This window comes from Alligator sinensis, unplaced genomic scaffold (assembly GCF_000455745.1).
Source record: "Alligator sinensis unplaced genomic scaffold, ASM45574v1 scaffold1598_1, whole genome shotgun sequence".
Taxonomy (NCBI): Eukaryota; Metazoa; Chordata; order Crocodylia; family Alligatoridae; genus Alligator; species Alligator sinensis.
The window spans coordinates 405,247-412,469 of record NW_005842915.1 but is presented as its reverse complement, the minus strand read 5'-3'; positions in this window follow the sequence as shown (position 1 = coordinate 412,469).

Sequence of the window (7,223 nt, the reverse complement as noted above, 5' to 3'; positions counted from 1 at the left end):
GGGATTCCCACTAGGGAGTATGACCAAGCCACAGGGGACCACCGGAGGGAACCCCACCTCTGGAAGAAACACCGACGTCATGGCGGGAGAGTTTCAGGGTTTCCCTCAGGAAGAATGCAAGCCCCCACTGAGATCACAAGAGCAAGTGCTGTGGCCAAGCACAGGCGCACACTTCAAGGCAGCTAGGGAATGCCTCCTCAAGACCAGGCAGGCACAATGATTTATTATTGATATTGTTTTAGTACTAAGAGGTCTTTTTGAGATTAAAGCCTCATTGTGTTACGTGCTGTATAAATGTGTGCTGAGATACAGTCTATGCTCCCTAGAGCTGAAATAGGTAGGAGAAACAAAGGAAAGCAGAATTATGATTTCCTTTTTCTAGACAGGTGTACCCGCCTCCGTTCCACCAGGAGTTCGCGCGCCGCCTTCGCCCGGACCCGATATCTTGCACACCCGGACTTCGTTGGTACAGCCCAGGATTTGCCCTGCCTGGTATAAAGGGAGACCCCAGAACTCGCCTGCCATGCCTTTGATGACTCTTTCAGTGGGGGGTCTTCCCTCGGGGCATCCCCCGGTGCCGGCGCGCTTCTTTGCGGGAACTCTCGGGGCTCCGTCCTCCCCTACACCCCGGCCATACGCCCCCCTCAGGTCTTCCTATCCTGGCCCCCAATCTGTCCTCGTCTCGCTCTCTCTTGGCTCAGTCCCGCTGGTGACTACCAGCGGTCTTCGGACCGGGCGTGCCTCTCCCCGTAGGGATGCTGACCTGCTCCCTCCTTCCTTGGGATGCAGATGTCCACTCTGCTCCCCCAATAGCTCTTGCCGCAGTTACCCGTGCCGTCGGCTCTGTAGTGTGGAGTATCGCTGGCTCCACTCTCGGCGCAGCTGTCGCACCTCCGGCCGCCTCGGATGTCGGGTTCCCCGTTGGCTCTAGCCTCCTTCACGGGGCTGACCTCTCCCCTTGTCGTCTCGCTCCCGAGTGCTCTGCCACGCTGCTCGCAGCCTGCTCCGTCGCGCTGCTCGCAGCCTGCTCCGCCTCTGCTCGGCGTCGTCCCACACTCCGCAGGTGCTCCGCTGCGCCGCTCACAGCCTGCTCTGCCGTGCTGCTTGCAGCCTGCTCCGTCTTTACTCGGCCTCGTCCCGCACTCCGCGGGTGCTCCGCCGTATTGCTCGCAGCCGGCTCTGCCGTGCTGCTCGCAGCCTGCTCTGCCTCTGCTCGGCGTCGTCCCGCACTCCGCAGGTGCTCCGCCGCGGTGCTCGCAGCCTCCTCTGCGGTCCTCGCAGCCTGCTCTGCCGTGCTGCTCGCAGCCTGCTCCATCGCCCTGCGCTCCGCAGGTGCTCCGCCGCGTTGCTCGCAGCCTGCTCTGCCGTGCTGCTCGCAGCCTGCTCTGCCTCTGCTCGGCGTCGCCCTGCGCTCCGCAGGTGCTCCGCCGCGTTGCTCGCAGCCTACTCTGCTGCGCTGCTCGCAGCCTGCTCTGCCTCCACTCGGCGTCGTCCCGTCCTCTGCGGGCGGCGGCTGATCCCCTGCTCATTGGGGCTCCGTGCCCCGTCTCTCTCCCTTCAGCCGCCCTGCTACCTCGGCGTGGCCGCCATTTGTTTCTCCCGTCCGGCGTGCCCCGCCCCCGCCGTTCCGCCGCAGCCGGATAAACGCCCGGCTGACGACCCGCGCCAGCGCTGCCGGCGCATGGGGTTTTCTCGGCTCCTCCGGCCCTGCGGGAGGTAAGCAGACCCCTTGGCCGCCGCGGGGGTCTCCCAGTGCCCCCGCTCCCCTGGGACAACAGGAAAAGTGAGGAACAGGGAAATTAACAGTTTGGTCAAGAACACGCAGAAGAAATTGGCATAGTCAGGAATTGATTTTTTTTGTGTTGGTCCCCAGTTCAAGGCCGTTCTGCCTCCTACACACTAGCTCAGCATATTGATTTTTATCTGGAGACATATTTGATGTGTATAGTGGTCTACTGGAGAAAGATCCTGCACAACCCTAGTGAAGAACTATATTTTTGTGACTCTGTACAGAGTTAGGATTTGTATGGAAGGGCAGGTGTATATATACAAACAGGTTAATCCCAGCTGCCAAGATGTAGCATTTGAAGACTCCACACAGTGATTACTGAACTGAAAATTTGGACACCTTCGTTCTACCCCTACCTTGGCCACTGTCAGTTTATGTCTCTGTGCCTGACTTTTACCATCTACTGAAACAACAGTGACTTCTGTAATTTTTTAAGGTCTACACATGAAAAGCATTATGTAAGAGCTGGTTATTAATTACTATTGTCCTGAAGTATCAGTTTTGGCACTGTCCCTGAAATGTCACTTCTTAACTGAATCTTGGAAGTCAGACCAGGTTAGAGATTCTTCCCTTGGGGTGCCCTTTGATACTTGTAAGAGTGCTGTGGGGTGCCACTTAATATTAGCACTGTTAGGTGTACAAACATCTACATGTGATTCACAAAATAAACGCAGCAAATTCAAATAGTGTCAAAAACAGAGTAATTGCTCTATTATTTTTCGATAGTTAGAAAACAAGTGAAAATGAAGAGCTGGCATTTCCTGAGCCTATAAAGTTTGCGGAAGACTGGACTAGATGATCACTTTTTGCCTTGGCCAGACTCAACAAAGTCCTAAGAGTTTCTGTTCTTCCCACTTCAGTGAGAGCTGAAAATGCTCAATACCTTGCAGAATCAAGTACTTAAGACAATACAAGTCCAAAGCCCATTACAATTTCTCAGAGCCTTCTGAAGGGCTCTTCAATGATTCAAATAAACATAGTTGGCATTTACATTTTGTTTTAATTGTGGGATAGCAAATCCCCTCTTTGTTTACAAATTCCCAGCATTTGCTGTTGCTTTGGTTCTGCAGCTTTAATATTTGCTCTGTGGTGACTTTCATATTCTCCCTGGATAAAGCAGACATTTCACTGACTGTACATTATTTTTTCCTTAAAAGCACTGGCTCATTTCCCAAAGCAGCAGTTTCTTTAAGAAGGAGCTTCCTGCCATGTACAGTATTTATTTTTTAATTAGTTGAGCTAATGTGCAATTAATGTTTATAATGCAAACCTGTCTGGGGCTATCTGTTCACTTAATCAGTGGGTTTTTAGTAGTTGCATTTCTTTTAGCACTCTATCAATATAAGCAAAACACTAGTTGGTAGGAGCACATTTTGAACTGCTTTAATAAGTTTGTTTGTCCTCAAAAACTCTAACCCTGCAGGTTCAGAGAATATAGGCTATGAACATTGTGGTTTTGCTGTCCAACGTGGTTTTTAATGCCCACCCCTGGGCAAAATGATCAGTCCAGAGTGTCTTTTACATTTGTACATTGATTCCCTAGACCACCTGTTCCAAATATTTTTAGACTCAAGGCATCCCTCATTTCACTATAGACATCCTCTATAATTTCAGGGAACTGAGCAGCACTCCATTTCAAAAACTAATTTGTTTATTATAATGCCTGCCTCCAGGCCAAGGGGGCCAGGCAGAAAAGAGCCTGAGCCTGGTCTTATCTCCTTACACCTGCTTGTCTCTTTATCTTGTGTCACCCTTCAAAAGATCTCATGGCACCCCTGGGTGCCCTGCCCTGCTAGTTGAGAATCACTGCCTTAGTTTCTTCCATGACCATTTCCCCTTCTCAAGCACGAAACAAAATTCTGATATGCATTAGTATCCCTGGTTTCAAATCTGAACTCATCCCAAACTCAACTGGGTTTAGATTTCTATGGGTGGAGCATGATATAGATTCATAGATTTATAGATGCTAGGGTCGGAAGGGACCTCAATAAATCATCAAGTCCGATCCCCTGCATAGGCAGGAAAGTGAGAGTGCTGGGTTCAGATGACCCCAGCTAGATGCTTATCTAACCTCCTCTTGAAGACCCCCAGGGTAGGGGAGAGCACTACCTCCCTTGGGAGCCCGTTCCAGACCTTGGCCACTGGAACTGTGAAGGAGTTCTTCCTAATGTCCAATCTAAATCTGCTCTCTGCTAGCTTGTGGCCATTATTTCTTGTAGTCCCAAGGGGCGCCTTGGTGAGTAGAGCCTCACCAATTCCCTTCTGTGCCCCCGTGATGAACTTATAGGCAGCCACAAGGTCGCCTCTCAACCTTCTCTTGTGAAGGTTGAAGAGGTCCAGGTGCCCCAGTCTCTCCTCATAGGGCATGGTCTGCAAGCCCTTAACCATACGAGTGGCCCTTCTCTGGACCCTCTCCAGGTTATCCACATCCCTCCTGAAATGTGGCGTCCAAAACTGCATGTAGTACTCCAACTGCGGTCTGACCAGCACCTGATAGAGGGGAAGTATCACTTCCTTGGACCTATTCGTCATGCATCTGCTGATGCACGATAAAGTGTCATTAGCTTTTCTGATGGCTTCGTCACACTGCCGACTCATGTTCATCTTGGAGTCCACTAGGACTCCAAGATCCCTTTCCACTTCCGTTCCACCCAGCAGGTCATTCCCTAGGCAGTAGGTATGCTGGAAATTTTTCCTCCCTAGGTGCAGCACTTTGCATTTCTCTTTGTTGAATTGCATTCTGTTGTTTTCCACCCATATGTCCAACCTGTCCAGGTCTGCTTGTAGTTTTTCCCTGCCTGGCGTGTCCACTTCTCCCCACAGTTTTGTGTCATTTGCAAACTTGGACAGAGTTCACTTCACTCCCTCGTCCAAGTCGCTGATGAAGATGTTGAAGAGTATCGGTCCAAGGATCGAGCCCTGCGGGACCCCACTGCCCACACCCCTCCAGGTCGATACCGACCCATCCACTACGACTCTATCTACGATATATTATTGTAACATCAGGTTCTTGGGCAAGGAACTATACAAGCACATAGGTAGCTATTGGGGTGTGTGAAATGGGCTGTATTTGATTCGAATTTGGATTTGGCCCAAATCGGGGATGGTGATTCAATTTGTTGATTCGGATCACTGTCCCTGATTTGATTTGGCTGAATCCAAATCTGAAGATTCGATGCTGATTCAGAGAATCAGTGATTTGGACATAGACACAGCTTTAAATATTTTTTCTACATACCTCAAGGTACCAGCATGGCTTGTGAACGCCGTGATGCTGGGGTGCATGGAGCATCCCACAAGAGTGCGGTGGTGGGTGCCCTCCCTGTGCTCAGCGGCATACCCGGAAGTGGACCGGAAGTACTTGTCCACTTCTGGGTCTGCTGGGAAGCATGCTGGGGGGTGCCCTATGCTCCCCAGCTTGGCGATTGGCTGCAGGAGGGCCCTGAGTGTGCCACTAGACTCAAGAGTCACCAGTTACCATGGTTTTGGTCCACTTCCAGGTCTGTTGCCGAGTGCACTGTGGACTGCCCTGCACTCCTGTAGGACAGTCCATGCGCCCCAGCATTGCAGTGTTCACAAGCCGCCTGCTACCTAGAGGTATGGAGAAAAAACATTTGAAGTTGTGTCTGTGTCCAAATCTCTGAGTCTTTCCGAATCTCTCTGAATTGATTTGGAAGGTTCCGATTTGATTCAGAGAAATTAAAGGGTCTCTTGATTTGATTCGGATTAGGAGGTTCAGCCACTGAATTGGGCCGAACCTCCGCTGAATCAAATCAGGGACTGAAGCTTTGCACAGCCCTAGCAGCTAAGAACAGATGTGCGCTGTCCACAAAGATTCTAAATTTGGCTGAGGAGCTGAAACAAGATACAGTCCTTATCACAACACATGGAGAAAGCAGATCCGGTGAAACCCTTTTTTTGATACAACTAGCTCAGGCAAGGAGAGCTGAATCTGTCTGGGTAGAACTGTCTGGTGATTATTTAATTCTAGACGCATCTTAGGTGCCTACATTAGGAAATGTTGAGACCAGATTCACTAGGTGTGATGGAAACCTCAATGCCAGCAAAATGGCAGCGTAAAAGAAGATAAGATATTACAGTATCCACAGCATTCATCTTCATGGTATGTAATGAAAATAAAAAGAGGTGGAATAAAACAAATAGTGTACATATGTACACATAAATATATGTGTGTGTGTGAACACATTGTATGCATACTGTTTATGGTAATTTAACAGCCCCTTTACATAGCCAGGATAGTTAACTATGTCCAAACAACTGAATTCCAGACCAGTTCAGAATGACTAATATGTTATTCATTTGAAATAGCTATAAGACATACAAGTAACTAATTGATTGGAACCATGTAATGAAAAGAACAATGATGCTTCTAAAACTGCAAGATGCTTTGAATTGGATACACATTGGAAAACTGATGGCCAAGCTTAAGTATGTGGTAGATCTGATATTCCAGAAAAATAGCTGATTTGGCTAGATATTGGTAACATGTTGGCAGTGACAAGTACCACTGGGCAACGTGTTATGTACTTATGAAGGGAATAACTGTGCAAACAATCTGTTGTTTATGAAGGGTAAAATTTAGAGCCATTTAGGGATATTAAGAACTTGGACTCTGACTCAGGAAGGCACTTACCATCTTTACTCAAATATAAGATGATCCCGTTCATAAGATGAGTCCACAATAACTAGATTCTACATATAGAAAATTTATAATTTTGATATCACTTTCCAGATATAGAATCTAATTATTGGAGATTTGCCGTGAATTTGTTCCCTTCCCACTACTACAGCAGGAAAAATAAATATGGGGGTCAGGTAGCCTCTTTGCCCTCTGTCTTTCCCCCAAGTTCTTCCCTTCAGCACCTTCCACCCCGCCTTACTATCAGACCCTGCTCTCCCTGAGCACATGGAAGGGAGAAGCAAATTTTAAAACAATAATCTTGAAATTAAACATGACTACAAGAATTTTTCATATGATATTCATATACTTAATTCATCCAGAAGTGATGCAGTTTACCCTTTTTGAAACTGCTGCAAGTTTTTGCACAGGTTCTCCATAAACACACTTTTTAATAGCAATTTGGCACCCACTTATATATAGTACAATTATTTTTTTTGGCAAAAATACATATTTCTTTGTGTGTGTGTGTGTGTGTGTGTGTGTGTGTGCATGTGTACATATCTATACACACACCTATACCTCTAAAAAACTCTCTTGACTGATACGGTTCAACTGACAGTCCAAAACAGTTACGCCAGTCCAATAACCACACTGCGTGCCCATGTGCCCATCACCATCAGTTTTCACTGTCACAGTCATGCAAAGGACTGTCACAAATCCCCCCTCCCTTGCCCCCTCCCCCAAACACCCCTGCCTGTTTCCCCAGTCCTTTCACTCGTTGTCATAATTATC